General features: G+C 42.5%; 1 protein-coding gene across 2 annotated transcripts in view; it reads left to right on the plus strand.

The window, feature by feature from the left end:
• Positions 1-26,851, plus strand: part of LOC138266585 (uncharacterized) — an 808,694-nt gene that overhangs the window by 103,362 nt on the left and 678,481 nt on the right. The window lies entirely within an intron of this gene.

Here is a 26,851-nt window from a genome sequence, read left to right on the forward strand (position 1 = left end):
TGCAGAGTATAATACTGTGCCAATGTTTAGCATTGGAAGTGGATAAGAATCTGCAATCCTCCAGTGTGTTATGATGCCCCTCCACTTATATGTTGTGCTATCCATAGTGATAAAGACAACAATAATCTCAAGAAAGCAATGTGTGCTCTGCAGAACGATAACACAACACAAAACTCGTTCTTAGGAATCTTTTAAACGAATTGAAGATCAATACTAGTTACACTTTTTTTACTTCACATTTCTTTAACTATACAAAATCAACATTATATAAAACAGTTTTGATTGTGAAAAGAACATAATGTTTCAACACAGACTCAGAAGATCTGCAGTAGAACACTTATGTATACCTAATCCCCATAAACTACTAAATGAAAACAGAAGACGACCGCCCCCTCTCTTGAAACATAAAAGAATGGGGCAATTATCTATCCATCTATGACTCATTCAGTTTCCTGTCCCCGGTGATTCTTAATCTATATAAAATATTAGATTTCCTACCTAGTTGAGAGATTGTATTGCCAAGATGTAAGCAAAAAGTGACAGCAACAAACTATTTCTAAAAGTAAACTACGTTTAATAATTTAGGTTTGTTTTGGTTTGGTAAATTAATTTCTTTATGGTCTGTGAATGTACCTCAGTTTACCAAATAACGCGTTCCCTTTTACTTTCTGTTTCAGATATAAATTCTTGAAATTGATTAAATCAGAGTTTCATGGCAAGGGATTAGGCCAATATTTATACTTTATGATCGCCGCATTTGGACCGCTTTCTGACGCAAAACGGCGCTAACTTACAAAATACAATTGTATTTTGCAAATTTGCGCCGCTTTTGCGTCAAAAAATGACGCAAATGCGGCGCTAAAAAAGTATAAATATGGGCCTAAGATTCCCATTTAAATGAAATTTGTAACTGGGCACTTGCTCAGTACTGGGTAATGTCACATCCTCACCCTTTTTCTCAACCCCCAATAACTCATTTAATGGTCCAGAACACAGGTTTTCTAAAGGTATTTGTGCCGCCGAAAGGAAATTCTTTGCTGAGAAAGAACGTCAGTAACAGTGGTGTCAGAGAAGTTGCCTTGTCTAGGGCATCTCCTCCATCATCAATTCTGCCTCTATCTGTTCTGTCCCATATCGATCGCCATGTTAACCATGGAATCCCATAGAAGAAACAAAACAGCACATAAATGTCTGCTGTGTACTAGAAGAACCGCTAATTATGTTTTTATTTCTGAAGACGGAGCCTGTCTTCAGGAAAAAAACACAAGAAATGGAAAGTCCGTCATACCACCAGGGCTTGACAGATATGCCACAACTTTCCCCCAAAAATGTTCCAATTAGGCAGGTGGGAGTCGAGAGGAGAGAATGCACTCGTGTTAGGCAGAACACTTCACATGTCCTATAAGGCAGCAGGCCTGTTAAACCTGAAATGACTCCCTTCTGTAAGACACTCAAATTAAAGACCATTTATCAAATAATTAGTAGAACTGTGCTTAGTCTGATCATTCTCTGAGGGGAGTATATCTCTACTTTATTACTCAAGGCCTTTTTTCATAATATTTATTCATAATTCTGTATAAATACCTAATCAATAGCGAAGTCTATTCCAATGCATGGGGTTTATCCACGTTAATGTAGTTCTCATACTTCTCAATTGTATTTCAATGTTATATCTGATTACTATAGGCACTTTCGAACATATTATGTGTTTATTTGACAAATTCACTCTTAATAAACAATGTTAAAGTTTCTCGTGGTGAGATTTTTTGGGTTTATGCAACCATTGCATTATGCGTTAAGCCTATCAAACCTGTTGCAAATGTAGCAGTGTAGATACTTCCACAGTATGACGCTCCCACCGTTAACCAAACATATTAAATTATGTAAATAAGATAAATACTATATTCAGGATCTTCGCACAAAAGTTAAAAAGACAGAACTAATTCAAATATGCGAAAGGACCTTTTGGCACTGGTGATGAAGTCATCAGCCAAATCATTTAAAAACAAATATTACCATTTCCATCACGACAGGAACACAGTCGTTTAGTTAGATGTAACAGAGGCCCATATTTATACTTTTTGACGCTAAACTGCGCTAACGCAGTTTAGCGTCAAAAAATTTAGCGCCGTCTAACGCCATTCTGAAGCGCCATGTGGGCGCCGTATTTATGGAATGGCGTTAGCCGGCGCTAGCAGACCGGCGCTGCCTGGTGTGCGTGGAAAAAAACCACGTAGACCAGGCAGCGCCGGCGTAGGGGGAAAATGGCGTTAGGGCGTCTTAAAATGGGGCAAGTCAGGTTGAGGCAAAAAAATCGCCTCAACCCGATTTGCGCCATTATTTTCGACGCCCAGACGCCATTTAAATGACTCCTGTCTTAGTAAAGACAGGAGTCATGCCCCCTTGCCCAATGGCCATGCCCAGGGGACTTATGTCCCCTGGACATGGTCATTGGGCATAGTGGCATGTAGGGGGGCACAAAGAAGGCCCCCCTATGCCACCCAAAAAAAATTTAAAAATATAAAAAATTATACTTACCTGAACTTACCTGAATGTCCCTGGGGTGGGTCCCTCCATCCTTGGGTGTCCTCCTGGGGTGGGCAGGGGTGGCAGGGGGGGTCCCTGGGGGCAGGGGAGGGCACCTGTGGGCTCATTTTGAGCCCACAGGCCCCTTAACGCCTACCCTGACCCAGGCGTTAAATAGTGGCGCAAATGCGGGGTTTTTTGACCCGCCACCTCCCGGGCGTGATTTTTGCCCGGGAGTATAAATACGACGCATTTGCGTCGCCGTCATTTTTTTAGACGGGAACGCCTTCCTTGCATCTCATTAACGCAAGGAAGGCGTTCACGCAAAAAAATGACGCTATTTGCCCATACTTTGGCGCTAGACGCGTCTAACGCCAAAGTATAAATATGGTGTTAGTTTTGCGCCGAATTTGCGTCGAAAAAAACGACGCAAATTCGGCGCAAACGGAGTATAAATACGGGCCAGAGTACGTGCCGAATGGGACCGTACATCTTACTCAAAGGCTTGTGTGTAAGATTGTTGTCAACTAGGAAAGAGTTAAGCAGGACTGCCTTTGTAATGAGGTTGGTGAAGAAGTGAGTTACTAGAAAGTCTGATTTTATTTCCATAGTGGATATATTTAACGGTGTTTCCATGTAGTGCCAGGAACGGAGCCATTATTCCTTAATGATTAGTGGCATAATTTAGCGAATAATAACTTTTACCATATCTGCAGATGTTGATGGTTAAAAAATAAATATTTCCAACACAACGCCAAAAATAGTATCTGATGTCTTTAGGTGAAAACTGTAGTGAACACTTAAATGTCTGTTTCCAAATCACTCTTTCAAACACTCCGTAGTTTTCTGGAGAATAACATTTAAATATTTTTTTTCAAAAATGTGATTTGAGCAGCTAGCAGTACGAACAATAGGCATTGTGCTTGTGACCTAACCTGATGATATAACCAAAAAACAAGAAAATTAACCTGTATGCCACACAAAACATCATATGGCTATGTGAGCAGCATTCCAGAGAGCTTCTCATGTTCTTCCGTAGGAAACTGGTTAAGTCTATGGGTCCATAATAAGCATAACAGAAGGAGATCACTGTCCTCTTTCTTGCCTCCTCATCATTAATGCATTTTCACCTTTTTAAGACCCATGGAAAACTCTGAGGCCTTAAAAGAAATTCATGCAAAGCACCTGCCAACCACAGTAAACTTTCGACCCTTCTTATGGCTGATATAACTGAGGTGATCAACAACTCTACCACCAGGAAGCCCTCCTAGCCCTCCTAGCCTCTTCTGAAAATAAAACATCAGCTAGTCTGATAATAGATTCCCACTATCGGCTATCTCCGATCTTCCATTTCTCAGCAAAAATGTGTATTGGGCAGGGATCCCCGATGGTTCATGGGACAGGGAACCCTGTTCAGTACACATTTTGGTTGCTATGAGAAGTGTTTGTTAGAAGGTCTGCCGTCCAGTGGGCTCAACTCTGCAGAGAGGGCCGGCGATTCATCATGGTTCATATACGTGCGTCACATTGTGTTTTGTACATTGGAGTTCAGAGAGTGTTCCAATGTCAGTTATGGCATGGGCTGATGGTTACTGTGAACCAAATTCCTGCTTGTTATACAATGCAGTAACAGTAATTGTACTTGAGGACTTAGAAGTATTCCTTGTCTTCTGGTGTCCTGATGAGGCCGTTGCACAGATAGATGGAAACGCGTCAACAGTTTTTTGAAGGAGTCCAATAGAATGGAACTTATTTAGAATAGGTATAGCTGGGCAATTAGGAGGTCCTTTGAACATGGGACACTTTGCAGAGGTCTGACTACCTTCAGGTCGATCAGTAGCCATAGGATTGGTTACAACCACCTCAACATCAACTTTGGAAGTCACAAGGAATTTTGTTATCCTAGAATGTGGATTGATTTTGTTTGTTCTGAATATTGTATATGTTATACAGTTGGTTTTAGGTGTGGCATTGCAGCATTAACTACCAATTGTTTTTATAATAAACAGGTTAATGATTTGCTGAATAAATGCATGTCCGGTGACAACTATAGGGTCATTGGTGCAAAGTAACTGTTAAGTTTATTCCCTTATGGTTCCATAGTTCTTTGTGTTTACTGTTTTAGGGACATCTGAAATATAAAAAAAACATTAACAGAGCATTTAAGACACTTCTATTGTGTCTTAAATTTGGTAAGATCAACCCAAATTCATTCAGACATGTACATTTCACATTGGTAAAAATAGTAATCAATGGGAACGCCAAGTTTTGAAAACTTACAAAAACAAAACAAAATCATGATTGCACATTATAAACTTTGCTGTATCAAACATAGAAAATACATTAATTGCATTATCACCAGGCAGAAAGTAATAAGCAAATGTGTAAAGTGTCATTAAAAAATGGAAACAAATTCAATATTTTTTGAAGCCCAGAGGTGAATTTTAACTCTTACTCATTGAATCACAAAGTAATCAATTTACTCATGCATGTTCCAGCATTTTCTGAAGCGTTAGGCTGTGGGTCTTCATGCAGCAATTGAGCAGCTACAAGAAGCGACGTGGTGTGTTGCATAAGTGCCATCAAATTACCAAAAAGTGGTATCAGTATTAAAGTGAACAATTGTAAGTCAAGAATAGTTGATCCCTTCTCCAAGGATACTGTCTGCATAAATAGATGACTGTTTCATGAGAAAACTAGGCCTCAGTCAAAATGTCTATTGGGCTGACACAATGGCAAGTAATTTCGCCTGGTTTGCGAATTTTACAAAACTACGCAATAACACGTTCATATAATCATGTGCTGTTCGTGGCAAAAATATAAAGTGAGTGCCCCTGAACAACATATACAACCAGAAGTCGAGTGACTGTTGTTTGCGCCACTTGTGACTTTTTCGCTATTTGTATTTTGCGCAAAGTGCATCAACACATTCAAAATTGATAAGAGTATGCATTTTGTAATGAAATAGAGCACCAAAGGCCGGTTTGCCATTTCTTTTAATTATGCTTAATTTTTATGCTTTTGCTAAAATTTTGCATAGTTACTCAAAAGCAGATGAGAAAATATCAGGGTAGTAAGTGCTATATAAATACGATTACAATACAATACAATACAATATACATTCAAATAACGCACTTCACTGTTAAGTGGAGTAGGCGTGGGAAAAAGGCTAAAGGCTTAATGTGCTTCTGCTAACCTTCAATAACACCTAAGTGCAGTGGTTCTTATACAGAAGCAGTGCAAAAGCATAATTTAAGATTCCTTGGCAACCTTTGGGTAGCAAAAGTCGAACTTAAGACGTGCATTCAACATTAAAAAAAGCGGCTGCTGGAATCAAAGTGAACAGGTATAGTGTGATTAAAAAAAAATACATCCACCCAAGAGTATTACAAAATGAAGATCATATAGTAACTAGGAACCAAAAGATATCTGGGTTGTAAACTCGGGAAATAACATTAAAAATGGGCTTCACCAATGTGATAAATTTGACATCTGTATGCATACTTAAATAAAGACAGTGTGGATCAGTGGTTCCCAACCTGTGGTCCTGGAACCCCTGGTGGTCCGCAAAGCCTCCTCAGGGGATCCACGAATGCTTAGAAAAATAAATGATATTAACAGATTAATAAAGAGTATATAAAGTGGATAACTGTCCAATTAGTATTCTCAGATTTATTTGTGGGAGCAATCCAGGTGCGTGATACAGAATATAGTATGGACGATGAATGGCTTCATTTGAATTTGAAACACTCTTAACTTCCTAATAGAATTAAACCTTTTGTTTATTTATATTTGTTTGTAAATTAATAAAATGTGATATTTGTGTATGTTTCTGTATTTTTTGTGTATTGTTTTGCGGTTCAAATCAGTGGGAGGGGTCCCCAGATTCCGAATATGATTCAATGGGGGGTCCCCTGTTCCATTAATGATAAAGTGGGGGTCCACAGAAGTCAATAGGTTGGGAACTACTGGTGTGGATCTAAAGAAGGGTAAACAAATGTTCAAGATTTTGCTAATTTACTTTTCGGATCTTTCTAGCAGGTTATAGAGATATTTAGAAGGTAAGTGGACTTGACTGACTTCAAATTGGAGCCAGGTGACATATTTTAACTTGAGACTCAAAAGAGGGCATATAAACCAACTGGCTTTAAATGGATATAGGTAATGACTGAAAAGTGTTTTTCTTTTTCTGATGAATACCAAAATGATGATGCTTACTTTTTACTACGGCCCTATTCACAAAATGATATTTTAATATACACATGTTTACAGAAAAGAATGCTCATTTTGTACATACTAGGAAGGATTCCTGGCAGGCATACATGAATTTACTACTGCAGATGTCACCACCATAAGTACGGAAAACTCAGTATTAAATCCCAGGCAATGGGCGGATGATTTACAAACAGATCACCATGTAGCTCTGCTAATGCCACAAACATATGTTTGTGAGCATTTTAGAAATCCACTCCAACCCTTCCTACCTTGGAAATGGCCTGAGACTTACTCCAATCAGGACCAAATTCACATGTATATTGCTTTATAGTGCAGTGGCTATTTTGTTTTCTTAGTGACTCGTATCCTGTTAAATTAAAAACCGAAACACACTAACATTATTTTAACCTGTTAGGTGCGGGCGTCGGCCGCTGGCCGACGCCCACACACCCTCCCTGGTGCGGGTCACGACCAGTGGCCGACACCAGGAAGGGTATCAATAAATCCTCGGGTGCGTCGCACCCGAGGATTTTTATTTTTTTTTAAACCCCCCCCGGGAGACACGGAAGCTTCCGTGTCTCCCCCCGCCCCCCCACCCGCCCCTTTGTGACGTCGCGGCGCGCTGACGTTGCAAAGGTGTTTTCCCCATCAAAGCAGGAAGCAGCCTTGCGGCCGCTTCCTGCTTTGATGGGGAAAACGGCCTTTCTCACGTTCGGGAAGGCCTCGTAAGAAAGGGGAGTGTCTCCCCTTTCTTACGAGGCCTTCCTGAAAGTGTTTTCACAGCTTCCTGAAAGTGTTTTCACAGCTGCGATCAGGGGCCAGGAAACACTTTCAGGAAGGCCTCGTAAGAAAGGGGAGACACTCCCCTTTCTTACGAGGCCTTACTGAAAGTGTTTCCTGGCCCCCCGGTCGCAGCTGTGCTGCGATCGGGGGCCAGGAAACACTTTCAGGTTTCCTGGCCCCCCGATCGCAGCACAGCTGCGATCGGGGGGCCAGGAAACACTTTGAGAAGGCCTCGTAAGAAAGGGGAGACTCTCCCCCTTTCTTACGAGGCCTTCTCAAATTTTTTTTTTTTTTTAACCCCCCCCCGGGAGACACGGAAGCTTCCGTGTCTCCCCCCGCCCCCCCACCCGCCCCTTTGTGACGTCAGCGCGCCTCGCGGCGCGCTGACGTTGCAAAGGTGTTTTCCCCATCAAAGCAGGAAGCAGCCTTGCGGCCGCTTCCTGCTTTGATGGGGAAAACGGCCTTTCTCACGTTCGGGAAGGCCTCGTAAGAAAGGGGAGTGTCTCCCCTTTCTTACGAGGCCTTCCTGAAAGTGTTTCCTGGCCCCCGATCGCAGCACAGCTGCGATCGGGGGCCAGGAAACACTTTTAGGAAGGCCTCGTAAGAAAGGGGAGATACTCCCCTTTCTTACAAGGCCTTCCTGAAAGTGTTTCCTGGCCCCCCGGTCACAGCTGTGCTGCGATCGGGGGCCAGGAAACACTTTCAGGTTTCCTGGCCCCCCGATCGCAGCACAGCTGCGATCGGGGGGCCAGGAAACACTTTGAAAAGGCCTCGTAAGAAAGGGGAGACTCTCCCCTTTCTTACGAGGCCTTCTCAAACTGTTTCTGGCCCCCGATCGCAGCTGTGCTGCGATCGGGGGCCAGAAACAGTTTGAGAAGGCCTCGTAAGAAAGGGGGAGAGTCTCCCACTAGACGCCAGGGATTTCACTTTGGGGGGGCGGCCCCCTCGGAAAACGGGCCGCCCCCCCCCCGGGGGCATAATTAATAAAAAAAAAAAAGGTAGGTGCCCCCTGGGGGGGGGGGGGGGGGGCGCGATCGCACCCCCCCCCCAGGGGATTGTTTTTTTTTTTTTTTTTAAATAATAAAAAAAAAAAAAAAATGACAGGGGGTCGCCCGTGGGCAGGGTGACCCCCTGTGGGGGCAATTTTTTTTTTAGATGTTGTAGGGTTTCCCTGGGGGCCATTTTGGCCCCCAAGGAAACCATACAACAACTAAAAAAAATAGATCTATATATAGATCTATATTTATATATCTATGTAGATAGATATATCTATGTACATGGATATATCTATAGATATATCTATGTACATAGATATATATATATATAGAGGTAGATCTATATATACCAAAGAGATTTATAAAGTGTGCTACTCACCTGTGAGGGTCTCAAGGCGCTTGGGGGGGGGCGGGGGGAGGGAAAGGGGCTGGGAGGTTCACTGTTCGAAAAGCCAGGTTTTGAGGCCCTTCCTGAAAAGAAGTAGGTTTTGGGTCTTGCGAAGGTGGGTTGTGAGGGCGTTCCAGGTTTTGGGTGCAAGGTAGGAGAAGGATCTGCCCCCGGTGGTGGTGTGTTTGATGCGGGGGACAGAAGCGAGAGAGAGGTCAGCTGAGCGGACGTTTCGTGTGGGGGTGTGGAAGGTGACTCTCGTTGAGGTAGGCAGGGCCTGTGTTGTGGAGTGATTTGTGTGCGAGGATGAGGATCTTGAAGGTGATCCTTTTGTCAATGGGGAGCCAGTGGAGGGATTTGAGATGTGGAGAGATGTGTTCGTGTCGGCGGAGGTCGAGGATGAGTCGTGCTGCTGAGTTCTAGATGCGTGTAGTTTGCGCTTGAGTTTTAGAGTGGTGCCGGCGTAGAGGGCGTTTCCGTAATCAAGCCTGCTGCTGATGTGTGCGTGAGTGACAGTTTTTCTGGTCTCTGTGGGGATCCATTTGAATGTTTTTCAGTATACGGAGTGTGTTGAAGCATGAGGAGGTGAGAGCGTTGATTTGTTGGGTCATCGAGAGGGAGGAGTCTAGGATGATGCTGAGGTTGCGTGCGTGGTTGGCGGGGTGGGTGCAGGGCCTAGCGTGGTGGGCCACCATGAGGGGTCCCAGGTGTTTTTGTGTGGGCCAAAGAGGATTATTTCGGTTTTGCTTGAGTTGAGTTTCAGGTGATTGGCTGTCATATATATATCACTTTTGTCAATATGTGTGTGGTTTCCCTGGGGGGAAAAGGGTCCGACTTGTCTAGTGGCAGTTTTAGTGCCATAAAGAAGCGCAGAAGGTTTATATGCCTACTGCAAAGAGCAAATCTGTATTTTATGTAAATAGCTGAGTACATTAGCAAAGTCTATGGAGAGATGAAGGGCACTTTTGCTGGGTGGTAATGAGGGAATCCGAGGAGGAGGGAGTGGGAGCACCAATAATGATTGTTGGACTGGGCGCAGGAGGTGCTAAAGACTGTGACGAATGGTATGTGACAAGGTGTTTTTTGAGTGTCTTGAAAGTACGTGCTGATTGAGGGAAGAAGCGCAGGTAAGGTGGCCTCTACTGTTGCACGTATCTCACACACCATCGATTTTGTGACTGTCTACGTAGGCTAGTGTTTTAGAGCAACAGTTTAGCCAATAGCAGAGATGGCATCTTGATGGATGACTGCTGCCTACACTCGGGTTATAGAGGACCGCTCTGACATAGGATCAGAGACTGAGACATCAGATACTGAGACAGCATCTGAGGGATAGGACAATGGCGCAGACTCTGGGAGTGATTTTTCAGTCAGAGGAGTCCCATTCGATAACTCCTCTTCCAGTACATTATGAGGGAGGTGATGAGGACAGTCCTGCTGTCCCTTCGCAAGCTGTTTGTGCAACTGGGTAATAGTGGGTTAGGTCAACCCAGAGAGCAGGTGAATGCGGCGGCAAGCAGAGAGAGTGCGCTCTCTTGGGAGCTCCCCAATTTAGTTCAGCCCCAAATTCCACCACCCAAATCATATTGTGGAGACATCAAAATTATCCATGGCAAAACAAACTGGTTTTGTAAGGCAGGCACCTGTGTTTTTGGTCCTGGATTCGGCGGCCATATAGAGAAACACACTAAACCCAAACATTTCTGGAAACTAGACATTCGGGGGAGTCCACAGAGGTGTGACTTGTGTGGCTTCCCCAAAGTTTTCTTACCCAGAATACCCTGCAAAGCTGAAATGTTGAAAAAAAACTAAATTTTTCTCGCATTTCTGTCACACAAACTACAGGAATATGCTGGGATCCACAATATTCCTACCACCCAGTGACTCCTCACCTGTCCTGATAAAAACACTACCCCACTTGAGTGCCTACACCTAGTGTCTGTGTCAGGAATGGATCACCCCAGGGTCAACAGCTGCCTCACGTAAGGACCAACATTGACCGTTGTGTGATCTATTCATGTCGCAGGCACCAGGCCTAACCACACAAGTGAGGTATCATTTTTATCGGGAGGCTTGGGGGAACGCTGGGTGGAAGGAAATTTGTGGCTCCTCTCAGATTCCAGAACTTTCTGTCACCGAAATGTGAGGAAAACTTGTTTTTTTAGCCACTTTTTGAGGTTTGCAAAGGATTCTGGGTAACAGAACCTGGTCCGAGCCCCGCAAGTCACCCCTCCTTGGATTCCCCTAGGTCTCTAGTTTTCAGAAATGCACAGGTTTGGTAGGTTTCCCTAGGTGCCGGCTGAGCTAGAGGCCAAAATCTACAGGTAGGCACTTTGCAAAAAACAGCTCTGTTTTCTGTGATGTGTCCACGTTGTGTTTTGGGGCATTTCCTGTCGCGGGCGCTAGGCCTACCCACACAAGTGAGGTATCATTTTTATCGGGAGACTTGGGGGGACGCTGGGTGGAAGGAAATTTGAGGCTCCTCTCCGATTCCAGAACTTTCTGTCACCGAAATGTGAGGAAAACTTGTTTTTTTAGCCACTTTTTGAGGTTTGCAAAGGATTCTGGGTAATAGAACCTGGTCCGAGCCCCGCGAGTCACCCCATCTTGGATTCCCCTAGGTCTCTAGTTTTCAGAAATGTACAGGTTTGGTAGGTTTCCCTAGGTGCCGGCTGAGCTAGAGGCCAAAATCTACAGGTAGGCACTTTGCAAAAAACAGCTCTGTTTTCTGTGATGTGTCCACGTTGTGTTTTGGGGCATTTCCTGTCGCGTGCGCTAGGCCTACCCACACAAGTGAGGTATCATTTTTATCGGGAGACTTGGGGGGACGCTGGGTGGAAGGAAATTTGAGGCTCCTCTCCGATTCCAGAACTTTCTGTCACCGAAATGTGAGGAAAACTTGTTTTTTTAGCCACTTTTTGAGGTTTGCAAAGGATTCTGGGTAACAGAACCTGGTCAGAGCCCCGCGAGTCACCCCATCTTGGATTCCCCTAGGTCTCTTGTTTTCAAAAATGTACAGGTTTGGTAGGTTTCCCTAGGTGCCGGCTGAGCTAGAGGCCAAAATCTACAGGTAGGCACTTTGCAAAAAACAGCTCTGTTTTCTGTGATGTGTCCACGTTGTGTTTTGGGGCATTTCCTGTTGCGGGCGCTAGGCCTACCCACACAAGTGAGGTATCATTTTTATCGGGAGACTTGGGGGGACACTGGGTGGAAGGAAATTTGAGGCTCCTCTCCGATTCCAGAACTTTCTGTCACCGAAATGTGAGGAAAACTTGTTTTTTTAGCCACTTTTTGAGGTTTGCAAAGGATTCTGGGTAACAGAACCTGGTCAGAGCCCCGCGAGTCACCCCATCTTGGATTCCCCTAGGTCTCTAGTTTTCAAAAATGTACAGGTTTGGTAGGTTTCCCTAGGTGCCGGCTGAGCTAGAGGCCAAAATCTACAGGTAGGCACTTTGCAAAAAACAGCTCTGTTTTCTGTGATGTGTCCACGTTGTGTTTTGGGGCATTTCCTGTTGCGGGCGCTAGGCCTACCCACACAAGTGAGGTATCATTTTTATCGGGAGACTTGGGGGGACGCTGGGTGGAAGGAAATTTGAGGCTCCTCTCCGATTCCAGAACTTTCTGTCACCGAAATGTGAGGAAAACTTGTTTTTTTAGCCACTTTTTGAGGTTTGCAAAGGATTCTGGGTAACAGAACCTGGTCAGAGCCCCGCGAGTCACCCCATCTTGGATTCCCCTAGGTCTCTAGTTTTCAAAAATGTACAGGTTTGGTAGGTTTCCCTAGGTGCCGGCTGAGCTAGAGGCCAAAATCTACAGGTAGGCACTTTGCAAAAAACAGCTCTGTTTTCTGTGATGTGTCCACGTTGTGTTTTGGGGCATTTCCTGTCGCGGGCGCTAGGCCTACCCACACAAGTGAGGTATCATTTTTATCGGGAGACTTGGGGGGACGCTGGGTGGAAGGAAATTTGAGGCTCCTCTCAGATTCCAGAACTTTCTGTCACCGAAATGTGAGGAAAACTTGTTTTTTTAGCCACTTTTTGAGGTTTGCAAAGGATTCTGGGTAACAGAACCTGGTCAGAGCCCCGCGAGTCACCCCATCTTGGATTCCCCTAGGTCTCTAGTTTTCAGAAATGTACAGGTTTGGTAGGTTTCCCTAGGTGCCGGCTGAGCTAGAGGCCAAAATCTACAGGTAGGCACTTTGCAAAAAACAGCTCTGTTTTCTGTGATGTGTCCACGTTGTGTTTTGGGGCATTTCCTGTCGCGGGCGCTAGGCCTACCCACACAAGTGAGGTATCATTTTTATCGGGAGACTTGGGGGGACGCTGGGTGGAAGGAAATTTGAGGCTCCTCTCAGATTCCAGAACTTTCTGTCACCGAAATGTGAGGAAAACTTGTTTTTTTAGCCACTTTTTGAGGTTTGCAAAGGATTCTGGGTAACAGAACCTGGTCAGAGCCCCGCGAGTCACCCCATCTTGGATTCCCCTAGGTCTCTAGTTTTCAAAAATGTACAGGTTTGGTAGGTTTCCCTATGTGCCGGCTGAGCTAGAGGCCATAATCCACAGGTAGGCACTTTGCAAAAAAACAGCTCTGTATTTTGTGAAAAAAATGGGATGTGTCCACGTTGTGTTTTGGGGCATTTCCTGTCGCGGGCGCTAGGCCTACCCACACAAGTGAGGTATCATTTTTTTCGGGAGACTTGGGGGAACATAGAATAGCAAAACAAGTGTTATTGCCCCTTATCTTTCTCTACATTTTTTCCTTCCAAATATAAGAGAGTGTGTAAAAAAGACGTCTATTTGAGAAATGCCCTGCAATTCACATGCTAGTATGGGCACCTCGGAATTCAAAGATGTGCAAATAACCACTGCTCCTCAAAACCTTATCTTGATCCCATTTTGGAAATGCAAAGGTTTTCTTGATACCTCTTTTTCACTCCTCATATTTCAGCAAATGAATTGCTGTATACCCAGTATAGAATGAAAACCAACTGCAGGGTGCACCTCATTTATTGGCTCTGGGTACCTAGGGTTCTTGATGAACCTATAAGCCCTTTATATCCCCGCAACCAGAAGAGTCCAGCAGACAAAACGGTATATTGCTTTCAGAAATCTGACATCGCAGGAAAAAGTTACAGAGTAAAACATAAAGAAAAATGGCTGTTGTTTTCAGCTCAATTTCAATATTTTTTTATTTCAGCTGTTATTTTCTGTAGGAAAACCTTGTAGGATCTACACAAATGACCCCTTGCTGAATTCAGAATTTTGTCTAGTTTTCAGAAATGTTTAGCTTTCCGGGATCCAGCATTGGTTTCACACCCATTCCTGTCACTAACTGGAAGGAGGTTGAAAGCACCAAAAATAGTAAAAATGGGGTATGTCCCAGTAAAATGCCAAATTTGTGTTGGAAAATGTGGTTTTCTGATTCAAGTCTGCCCGTTCCTGAAAGGTGGGGAGATAGTGATTTCAGCACCAGAAACCCTTTGTTGATGGCATTTTCAGGGAAAAAACCACAAGCCTTCTTCGGCGGCCCTTTTTTCCCATTTTTTTGGAAAAAACTAAATTTTCACTGTATTTTGGCTATTTTCTTGGTCTCCTCCAGGGTAAACCACAAACTCTGGGTACCATTAGAATCCCTAGGATGTTGGAAAAAAAGGACGCAAATTTGGCGTGGTTAGCTTATGTGGACAAAAAGTTATGAAGCCCTAAGCGCGAACTACCCCAAATAGCCAAAAAAGGGCTCAGCACTGGGGGGGAAAAGGCCCAGCAGCTAAGGGGTTAAAGGTTGGAAATTTTCTAAGTGAATTTATAATACTACGATTTGTGCAGAATGTTGGGCAAGGTGCCCAAAAATTGTGATGCAAATGCATGCAAATCGACGTAAGTCATAGATTTTACTGAATACTGCTCCTGTACAAATACTCCCGTGCATTAGTGCTTCATATGAGTAAACGGACATAAATGTCCATTATCACGAAAAACTACTTATATATGTTGCTGTGGAAAACATGTTAGGTTTTCGAACACCCTTCAAACTACCACCGTGCAGGTACTGGCACCCTTCCAAGCACTGGTGGCCCAAGACCTGACATGGGTACTCCAATATTAAAACCCATCTGTTCAGCTGAATGTCAATAGAGTTGTTATGAATCCACTTTGGAAATAGCCCACCATTTAACAAGCGTTTGCAAAATCAATGGATCCAGTCCAGGTAAGTGCACATTGTTTTACAAAAAATATTCAACATGCAAAAGAAATGGCAATATTACAAAATAAAAGCTCAATCCAGCTGCCTAGGCTTACCAGTTCTATCACGGAAGTACACTTTTCTTAAAGCAGTTGTGCACATGTGATAAGGTAAAATGCCATCACTTATTGTCCAAGACAGCCAATAGCTAAAGTAGGTTGACCTATTGTCTAAATATGTGGTGGGCAGAATCAACATTAACGTTACATGCATATGGACCAATATATGAAGAAGGCTGACTGAAAGTCTCTGTGTGTATATAGATATTTATTTTTTATCATGAATTTCTTTGGTAAACATGAAACTTTTATGGAGGCTGCAGCTGTCTCTAAGCCAGACCTAAAAAAAGGAAAACAGGACTTAGGGATTGAGAAAAGCATAACTAAAGCTACTCTTTTACTGCTATTCATTGAATTAAAACATTGTTTTAAAGAATAGTTTGTAATTTGTTAAATTGCTCACCAGGTAGGAGGGACAGAAACCCTTCGTACTGTTGGTTCACATGTGACAGGTTGATGGTAAAAAGCAATCTTTTTAGACCAATATTGCACTATAAAAGTCTAGGTTAAACTATCCAGTCTGCTAAACATTAAATTACAAAAGGCAAGGGAGGGGTCATAACAGAAAGGATAGACTGACTATGCAAAGATAAAACAGAAATGGTAGTTTCCTTAGTTCACAAAGTGTGACACAATCTATTTGAAATGGCACAAACTAAATGAAAGATGGGTATTCTTAAAATTAAATTACAAAACACTCTGAACGCCTTGGCAGCAGCTAAACGTGTCCTTAATAGAATTCATATGGGGCCTCTGATGATCACAATGCTTGGAGAGTAGCCAGATAGTAAGTAATTTAAAAATCACAGGAAATTAAATTTTAGATTTAATTTTGCATAAAGTTTTTTTGTAATGAAAATGTCACACATAAATTATGAAGTCTGATTATATTCTTTTCTGGCTTTTTAATAAAATAATAGAGGTGCTTGACAGTTGAGAACAAATGCATATTTTATGTGAATGGCATTACGCTTAGTGAACGCACTCTTGGAAATAAAAGAGCAGATGTTAACGCTGCTATATCAGTTATCAGGTGCTCTGTTAAACAGCTGCAAACACGTCCACTTATTAAAAACTACTAACAGGCCTGTCTTCTAAATGAGCACATTTTATAATAATTGTGCATGCAGAGTTATATTTTGTTATTCATTTTTAGATTATAGTCCTAAGCACAAACATGCATTAGGACAATCAGTGAGAAAACAGAGAGGTGTCTGGAGTTCTGTCCACACTAGTTCCAAAACACCAATTACAATTTTCTATCTCTCTATTTTGGATACGATATGGTAATAAGCACCCAATTGTTATTTTCGTATGAAGCTCTGAACTTTTCTTATTACAGGCACATTCTGACATCAGAATGCACCTGTAATATGAAAAGTATCAAAACGACATGCTTGCAACAGATAAGTACAATTGAGTAGTGATGTCACAGCACCACTTAGATTTTGTGCCACTGTGTTTGTGGCTATCTTTGAATTGATCCTCTGAAACACATTTTATTTAAAATACAAAGTAAGTATGCCCTGGCACTAATTTTATGTATACCCTGCCAGTCTTTATGCGGCAGTTCACAAAGTATATCCTGGGGTAAGATGAATTTACAACTGGAAAAATAAGAACGTGGTCGTGCACCTATGTTACACATTTGTAATCATGTAAATAGACTTCAATATGCATATATAAGTAATATATGAGTGTCTAACGTACATGTGTCTAAAATATGGAACACATGTATACATCATGGACATATACATTTTGAATATCTCAAAGTGGTAGAGTGGTAAAGAAATTCAAAGCAAATGACTTTAACCATTTGGCAATTAGCAACTTATTGGGTGAAGTCAAACATGTAGAAATTCTCTATTAACATTTGCCTGAGCGCCTTTCTTAAATTTACATTTATCAAGCCAATCTGATGCTGAAAGGTTGGGAAAGTGCACCAATCGGTGCCATAGTAATAGGAATTGTGCTGGAAGGGTAAATTATATATTCAAAATAATGATAATACTGATCAAATGCATTCAAATTAAATAGTCAAATTCCACTAGTTTGTTAACCATATGCATGCATAATAGCCACTGAAAAAAAAATAGATTAAATTATTGTTCTAGTTAGGTTTAAACTTTAGTGACAACGTAACATTTTAAACTAAATAAAGATACTGAAATTCACCAGTTATAGTTATCTCTAGTAAATATAACTTGTGCCCTAAAGTAACCATAATTCATGCCCCCGCCATGAAGAATCTTGTCATCAATAATAATGTTTAAAATATTACAGTGGTGTTATCAATGTTGTTATAGAACCTGTCATTTGTGGGATAATTCGCTGTGCATGGTGAGTGTGTAAGGTATAGTTGCCTTACGGAACAAGCTATAGTTACTAGACATATACTATAACTGATGAATTTTAGTAATTCTTGAGTTTAAACGTTATGTTGCTACTGAAATTTTCACCTAACTTCACCCACTCAGGACGGGGTCCTAAGTCCTCGAGTTCTGTAGTGGCTTAATGCAACATTTTTCTTCATGTTGCAGGCAGCCAGTCAGAGCGCTCACTCCCACAGAAACCTGTTTCCTGTGAGAGCTCAAAAGCTCAAAAGGTAAAAAGTTCCCTGGGACAATCAGAGCGTTCTATTTTTTAAAGCTGGGCTTGAGGAACTCTTGCAAAGGTACATCGAGACCAATCATCCAGATATAGAAACATTTTTGAGAATTAATAGCTCAAAAACTGCAGAACAGCTTTGAACCAAGAACACGCTTTCCAGTTTTTAGTGTTCTTCAGTTCAGCAGATTTGTGGTAGTGCTGACTATAAACATCCACGGAAAATGCATGGGGCTTGTGCATTTTGGGACCCTCCCTTTTTCTTAGCACCCCACTTGACGGATCATTGCAAAATTATTCATTCACAAACTAGGCACATAAAAGAAACTTTAAAAAAAAGTTTTGTCGTTTTGTTGAGATCTGTCAAACAGCGCCAAATTTATTAGCAAATCAAAAACGGTATTTCCTATGCAAATGCTGACCTAACTATAACTACCCAGTGGTGACCACAACAGGGTAACATGAACTGCAAATAATATGTACCTTTAGGTTTCGTAAATTAGAGTATGCTATTGTTATATGTCAATATTCTATATTTATACAGTTGGACAACAACATTCATGCTTGATCTGGAAGCATTATAAGTGGTGACTACCCAAAATGTACTAAACCCTGCTCGTGTGTACTTCAGTCATTCTGCTGTTTAGACATCTGATGCCATAGTTACTCAACAAGCTATGGCTCAACTTACTCAACATGCCTTTATGTGTTTAAACTACAAACCTCCAGATATTTTAAGTGTAACACTGAACTAAAGAAACATTGAAAGTGTAATTATTTGGTAATACAAGAATGATCATAAACATTAGAGGAATTTTGGATTGAGTCCCACATATCAGAGAAGCAGCACTAATTCCTGGGTTCCTACTTTAGGTGTGTGCAATTTTTAGTTGAATGAAAATTCCTATTTCCTTCCAAATCGGCGTTAGAACAAAAAAGTAAACTTAACACAACAGGGGATTTTCCACAAAAATGTTGGCTGGTAAAACTGGAGAAAATCGTATGGTCAAACGGACTTCATTAATTGTTTGTGCACATTGGAATTGAGTATAACATGCAATACTAGCACATAATTCTCCATACTATTGTGTGTAAATGAGAATGGGGTGCAGTATTCACAACAAATAAATAAAGACCTCCATGCATTTGGTATTTACTAAATGCACAATTTGACCTGGGAGGCAGCCCGGTTTCTCACCCACTCAAAAGGAGGATCTTAAGCTCTCTAAAGGCTTTAGGCCCAGATTTAAGATGGCTTAACACCATTCTAAAGACACATTAGCATCATTTGTTTTACGCTAATGTGGCGTTAGAATGCCAAAAACGCTGCACCATATTTACAAAGTGGCACAATGCATGCATTGTGCCACTTTGTAACCCTTTGAGCTACATTGTGCCTGCGCCAGGCATAATGTATGCAAAGGGGGCGTTCGCCCGTTAGGGGGGGCAGAAAAAATGGTGTAAAGAAATCAAAGAGATGTCTTTGCATCATTTTTTTCTGCACTTTTAACGCCTGCTTTTAGCAGGCGTTAAAAGGAGGCTCCCATTTGTTACAAAGGGCCTCTGGGTACTTTGCAGGATTAGCATCAACATATTTGACGCTAATCCTGCAAAGCGCCAAACTAGCGTAAAAAATTCTGACGCTAGTTCCCTAACTACCACCATGGTGCGCCATACATTAAATACGTCACACACATGGTGGCATGGGGTTTGCTAAGGAGGGCTAAAATTCTGGAGCTGCGCCAGGTGCAGTGCCACTTCTCATAAATATGCCCCTTACTTTATTGCACCAGCAGGCTTCTTTGGGAGGGGACAATCTTTCAGGTCACCCTTGCAAAAATTTGCAAGATTTAGCAGAGAATTACAGAAAATAAACGTAAAATCTTGTAGAGCAACCAGAAACACAAATTAGAGCTTTCTATAAAGTGTAATCAGTGGTCTAATAAAAGGAATATTTATGCATGCTAATTTTAAAAGCCAGAATTGTTTGTGAGTGGCCCCAAACACGCAGTTCCTCCTTGCCATCCTTTAAAGTCACAGGTGGTCTCCCCTGACAACAGAAGTAAGCCCTCATTTTGAGTGGGCCGATATGCTGGACCTATTTTGCTCACACCACAGAGTTACCAATATCCAGGGTGTCCGGAACTCCAGGGTTGGGGAAAATCTAACCACTATGAGGGTCCTCTTAGAAATTACAAGAGTTTGTTAATTCTGCGCCAATTCCCAGGGTAATTCCTCAATTTGAGCCAGAGTTTCACCTGGATATTTTGACTGCTTTTATAGAGCTGCTGTCTAAATGCAGTTGCCAGCCCCATCAAGAGTTAAGAGCATTTTATGAACGAGTGGCAGAGATTGGAAACAGTCCTGAAACTACATACTGGTAATCTGACTAATTCTGGTGTATGTGTTGAAACCAGAGTGATTTTGGAATGTGCTTTGATCTCCCCTCCCCCCAGTAAGCAAACCTTTAAGGGTAAGAGGTATAAAGGTTTGTTCAATCCACTGCTTAGTTTCCTCGAGCTAATTCCTAGGGCATCTGTGTGGTGAATACGTTACTAGTTTGTAGAATTGAAATATCTACAGTTACTGAAAAATAGTAGGTATTTATTTAAAGTTGTAAATTATTTGAATGCCCCCTCCTTCTCCATGGCCCTGACCCCAGTCTGGCTGCAGGGATTAATGTGCTATAACGATTGCTGAGGCTATGGTGGCAGCAGGCATCATTAATTATCCTTATTGATTGCAGCTTTCAAAGATAAAGCATTATGCTGACTGGAAAATACCCTCTTCCTGCAAGGTCAAGGCTACAATAAGGAAGCTACATAATTGCATCAACAAACAAAGAAATACAAATAACCTGATGTGGAATTGTGTAATTATGATCCAATTACTGCATTTTCCCTGTTTTACAAAATGACAGCTCCTGTATTGTCAAGTAATTTTCCCGAAATTGCTTCTGTACATGATATTTGCATTGTAGCAGGTGACTGGAACTGAGCACTAAAAGGAGGGATCAGATTCCCTCCATGTCTTCTACTTGCTCCTGCTGTGTGACTAGGCTGCAAAACAGCAAAGGCCCAGAGGGGCTTGTCTGAAAATGCTAATGATATGTTAAATGAATTGGGATATGGAATGGAGGAAGTGATAATTGGTATTTAATCTTGCTATATGTATCTAGGCTAGGAGAAATAATCTAATAGCTTTCACTATTATCTTTTACACTTTCTCTCCCTCTCTCCCTCTCTTGTTCGCTCTTGATTAGTCTGGCTGGTTTGCCTCTCACTCCTCTTGCAGTGGCAAATAAAACAAGACTGACATTTAACATTGAGCAGGATATCTGTGTGTGTTGATAAAAACATGTAACAAGTCTACTGTTTGTATGCTGTCACCTGAAGACCAAGATGACTTTATTGGACTTTAGTGCAGGTTACTTAAAATATATTTTTCATTATTCATAATAGTTTGACACTGCTTACTAAAAAATACGTATTTTTGTAAGAGAGTAATAATTTATTTCCTGACCGTCAGCTGTAAGAGGACATGAAAGTTTATTTATGTTTTTCTGAAAGTGTGATTTATTGTAGGCCTATAGTCCTGTGGTAACAAGCACATTCTGAGCCTGATTTAAAGTTTGGAGGAAAGGGTACTCTGTGAGCCAAGCTCTCAGTATATCCACCTCATTTACAAACAAGTGGCCCCTAGGTGATCCCTTGACAGAGCCTCTGTTTGATCTATGACTGGATAGCATCCTCTGATGGCGAACTCTGTAGAAGCTGTCAGAGGGAGGGTATTATGCCACCCACCTTATTTAAGATGGATTAGAGTAATGTTCTTGTCAATGCCATATAAGAGCAATAGAAAAAAATAATAAATAATGACCCCCCATGCCCAAGCAGAAAACTCCCAGGTTGTGGAGGCCATTCGTTTTTTAAACAAACTCTTCTTTGAAAGTTTGCTTCTGAAAAACAAAATTAGTTTAAAAGTTTCTCAGATGGCTATCAAAATTGACAGTAGCCTTCTACCAACTTTTTGTACCTTTTGTACCTTTGAAGTGAACCGATGTGATATCGGTTCCTTTCAAGGTACAATGATGACCACTGGGCCAGTGGTCATCTCTAAATTTGATGAAGTACCATTGGTATGGCTGAGGTAACTACCTCTGCCATCTCAAAGAACATCACTCAGTCTCAAGCTCTAAATCAGTCATACCGTCTCTTGAAGTGAGGGTATTAGAAACTGCTGACAGCAAAGTATAGCCAACAATGGGGCTTCACGGCAACTAGAATGTTCAGGTTTTGTTTACCTTTTAGGAAAAAAAATGTTTAGTAAACAAATATGAATGATGAAGCTCATCAGTTTGGTTTGGAGATGTCTTTATCTAAAGTCATTTTATAGTTCTCTTAAAGGCATATCCTCCCAGAAGAGCTCACATGGGAGAGTTTGTAAGAGTAAGTGTAAGAGTTTGGCAGCATTTCCTCACCACTATAATGACTAGTTATCATTATCAATTATTTCCTGCAAGAGTATTCAGAGGGGTTCTTGCTTCTTTGAGAGTGAAGTGGTCTCTTAGCAGGCATTCATATTGGGGCACGAGGAATCAAGGCCACATAGAACACCAAACAGCGCACATTGGACCTACCTCTCATATGACAAAAGAGGAATATGGCTCAAAAAAGCACAATAACAAATCTACAGGCTTTTTCCCCCTCTCAGGTGTTTACAGAAGTTGGGGACCTGACAGTCAAAAAACAAGGCTTTTTACCATCATTAAGAGGGTGAATCTAAAGTACATATGGAGAGGAAAAAGTCTGTTTCATATGTTTATCTGGAGGTTGTCCAAGCACATAAAGTTTTTTAAAGAGAGAGAGTTTGACCCAGCCCAAAACACCAATGAAATATACGACTACTCTTTACATTTTATAGAGGAACGTGTCAATTGATAACATTCTAGTCATGATAGAAAACTGTGACAGGTTTAAAAAAGTGTATTGAATTGGAATTGAATGGTAACCCATGTGAATTAGATATTCACAGCAATGAAGAAGAAATAAATATTTGGGAACCAGAGCTCCTAAACTACTGGGAAGTGGCAATAAAATAATGGCTCTCTAGAGCATTTACCTGTAGATATCAGCAAAAGGATGTTCTGAGGAGAATAAATCCATCATTATCATAGAACATGTTGTGGTCCAGGTCATTGAGATAGCCGACATCAGTTGTTCTAAAACTGGGGCATGGTAAATAAGAAACTTTGGTCTCACAAATGTAGCAAGCTTAAAGAGAAAAGTAAGAGTTGTAAATCTTGAGATCTGCTAAGAGTCCCTCTGCACCCGCCCAATGTCCGACTAGGGGCTGTTAATAACAATAGCCACTTAAAGTGAGGTGAAGGAAAAAAAGGTGGAAGAGAGAGAGAGACAAAGGAACCCATCATCTGAAATGGTTTAGTCACAAGATCTTCAAAAGACTAAGGGCCTCATTATGAGGCTGGTGGTCTCCAGACCACCAGCCTCGCAGTGGCGGTTAGACCACAGCACTCCAGGCGGTCCGACTGCCAAGTTACAACCCTGGCAGTCAGACTGCCTCAAGACGGCTGTCCCTGCCAGGAACATTGCTCCCGACAGGCTGATAGCGGTGGATTAATCGTCAATCACGGCGGTGCTGACAACTCCACTTTCCGCCAGCCTTTCCTTGCCAGTCTCACTGCCATGGAAAGGTTGTCAGAAAGCCACCACTGGGTGGTCCACAGGGGGCAGTCGTGGGCAGTGCAGGGCCCCCCCTGCCCAGCACCCTCAGAATGCGCACTGTCTGCTTTGCTGAGTGCCAGTGTGCTACGGTATTGACCTCAGCTCTCTTAAGGGAGCTGAGGCCAATACTGTAGGTACTTTTCCCGCCAGTCAGCCTGGTGGGAATGTCATAATACTATGTGTGTTTGAGCCCTAATCAGGCATGCTAAAACTGCCTTGGAGCACCTTCTGATCCCTAGGCGATTAAACATGGTTTTCTGTGGTTTCTTACCAATAGGGTCTAGCCCTTTACAAAAGATATACAACATAAGCCAAAGTTTCATCTATAGCTAATACAGAGGCGCCACATTTGATTTCATCCTGTTTCCTTCCAAGCAGACCTAAGTATTGACTAAAATACAGCCTAATCAGTTTACATTCTGCTGGAAGGACAACGGATGGAAGAAGCATTTCTCTGCCTCTCAGCTTCCAAATCCACACAGATGGGAAACCATCGGAGGCAATCTCTCTGACAGCCCACGTGGACCACACCCTACCTTTCGCAACACCATCCCTGGCCTTATCACTCTGATCACCATTTGCTCCAACCACTACATCTTCCTGGGAGATCTTAACTTTCCACCTCATCAACCCCAGCGACACCAACACAACCAACTTCCTGGAAAGCATGAGCAACATCGACCTCAAGCAACTTGTCACCAACTCTATTCACATTGCAGGACACATGCTCAACCTAATTTTCATGTCCAGTGACAGAGTCAAGTTTCACAGCTCACTTGGACAAACCACTGCAGCATCCATTTCATCATCTCATGACCTCCCAACACTGGCACCAGTCCCCCAAGCTTCATGCACAGAAACTGGAAAACGAAATCAGATGACCAGTGGAACAACACCCTCAACTCCCACCTCCCAGATTCAACAGGCTTCAAAGAAATCTCCCAGTGGATCACTGAATGCATCGACACAGTCATCCCTGCCAAGCCAGCCAAGTCCAAAGGACCTGCCAGAAGCAATAGCTGGTTCACTGTGGAACTGAAATCCACTAAATGTAACTGTTGGCAACTAGAAAGGAAGTGGCACACCACCTTCAAGATAGAACCAGTACCACCACCTCCTGAAAAAAACAAAGAAGAACATCCTACAAGACCACATGGAAGCCAGCACAAACTGCAGACGGAGCTCTTCACCATCATGAAGGAGTTCTCCACCCCTACAGCCACAGGGAACAACATCATCCCCTCCCAAGATCTGTGTGACACCCTGGCAGACTTCGATGAAAAGATCTCAGCCATTTAGGAAAACTTCAAACCTCAATCTACTGCTGCTGACAGCACCTGCTTACTCACACCCACAAACACAAACCCTGAACATCTGCTTACCCATTGGGACCCTCTCATGACTCAAGCCACAATCTCCATCATGAGCTCCTTGCACTCAGGAGCACCCAAGGACCTCTGTCCTCACCACTTCTCCAACCTCTGGAGCAAGATGATTGGCAACAAGCTCAAAAAAGTCCTGAACACCTCCATCACCTTGACCTCCTCCCTTGAGGACTGGAATCACATTGAAGTGAGACCCATCCTCAAGAAATTATCCACCGACCCAGCAGAATCAAAGAACTACAGGCCACTATCCCTGGTTCCATTTCCAGAAAAGGTGCTTGAGAAGGCAATCAACCATCAATTCACTGAACACAATAACCTCCTGGACCCCTCCCAATCTGGATTCCGAGCCAACTACAGCACCAAAACAGCCCTGATCGCAGCCATCAATGACCTTCATGAACACTGGCAAAACTGCATCCCTCATCCTCCTGAACTTGTCAGCCACCTTCAACACTGTCTCCCCTCACATTTTGACCAACAAACTCCACTGCATCAGAATCCACAGAAACACCCTCAAATAGATCACCTCATTCTTCACCAGAAGAACCCAGAGAATCCGTCTCCTACCGTTCTCCTCGGAACCCAAGAAGATAACCTGCGCCGCCCCTAATGATCGTCCCGCAATCCCACTCTTTAAAAAATGTATTTGACCCATCGGCTCACACCGTCAGATCACACAGACTCAGACCAGGCCGACAACACTCAGCTCATCCTCTCACTGTCAGAAGACCCATCCACCACCAGAGCCAACTTCCACAGACAGAAGTCCTCATCTTTGGGAAACAGGTAACCCCAGTCCCTTCCACACCCTATACATGCTCCTCAAGCTCTTCAGGTGCTCTAAGTCAACACCAGAAGGACCATCATGCAGATGCAGGTACTCGTCACCAGCAGGCTGGACTACGGGAACACACTCTATTTACGAATCACCACCCCCCCACTGAAAAGACTACAGGCAATACGAAACTCAGCAGCCAGAATTATCCTTGACTTCCCCAGATGAACCCACATCACACCCCACCTCAAAAAACCTACACTGTCTCCCAGTCCTGAAGGTACCAGTTCAAAATGTTGACCCATGCATACAAAGCCCTGCACAACAAAGGACCAGCATACATCACCAAATGAATGACCTTCCCCAACCAACCAGGCACATATGATCTGCCTCCCTCTTCCGCACAGACACCGCCTGTTCCACTGATGCAACAGCCGAGGACGCTGATTCTCACACTTGGTGGCCAAAGCGTGCAGCGATCTTCCCCTGCACCTCAGGTCCACTTCAGCACTCCAGCAATTCAGGAAATAACTTAAGACCTAGCTGAACAAACAGATCACTACCTAGCAGTCAGCAATTCCAGTACCTTAAGCTCTTCGTGGGTGATTTGCCGCACAATATTACTTTGTCAAATATTATACAATAGAAACAAATAAAACTACAATCCAGGACTTATTATTAAACTTGATGGAAGTATTATTTCATAAGGAAATCTGTTTAAAACATTTAGGGCCTGATTTATACTTTTTTAGCACCACATTTGCCTCATTTTTTGATGCAAAAATGGCAGAGAACTTACAGAATACAATTGTATTGTCAAAAAATGAGGTAAATGTGGCGCTAGAAAAGTATAAATCAGGCCCTTAAAGCCTCAGTAAAGCACAGTGCAATTCAAGAAGTGCTAACTTGTTATTGTGATTATTAGAGAATTGTATTGTTATTGGAAACAGTCAATAAAGTCAGCAATAAAAAAGCTTTGGCCAACTCTTGCTCAAGGTGAACCAATTAAGGAGAAGATATAGGAGTGATGTTCTAACATCCACATTGGTCCCTGTCTAATTATGAATTCCTTATGACATTTGCAAAAATTTGGTAATCCCATGACTTCATTACTTTCACTAATTTTAA

The sequence above is a fragment of the Pleurodeles waltl genome, chromosome 11 (genome assembly GCF_031143425.1).
Source record: "Pleurodeles waltl isolate 20211129_DDA chromosome 11, aPleWal1.hap1.20221129, whole genome shotgun sequence".
Lineage (NCBI taxonomy): Eukaryota > Metazoa > Chordata > Amphibia > Caudata > Salamandridae > Pleurodeles > Pleurodeles waltl.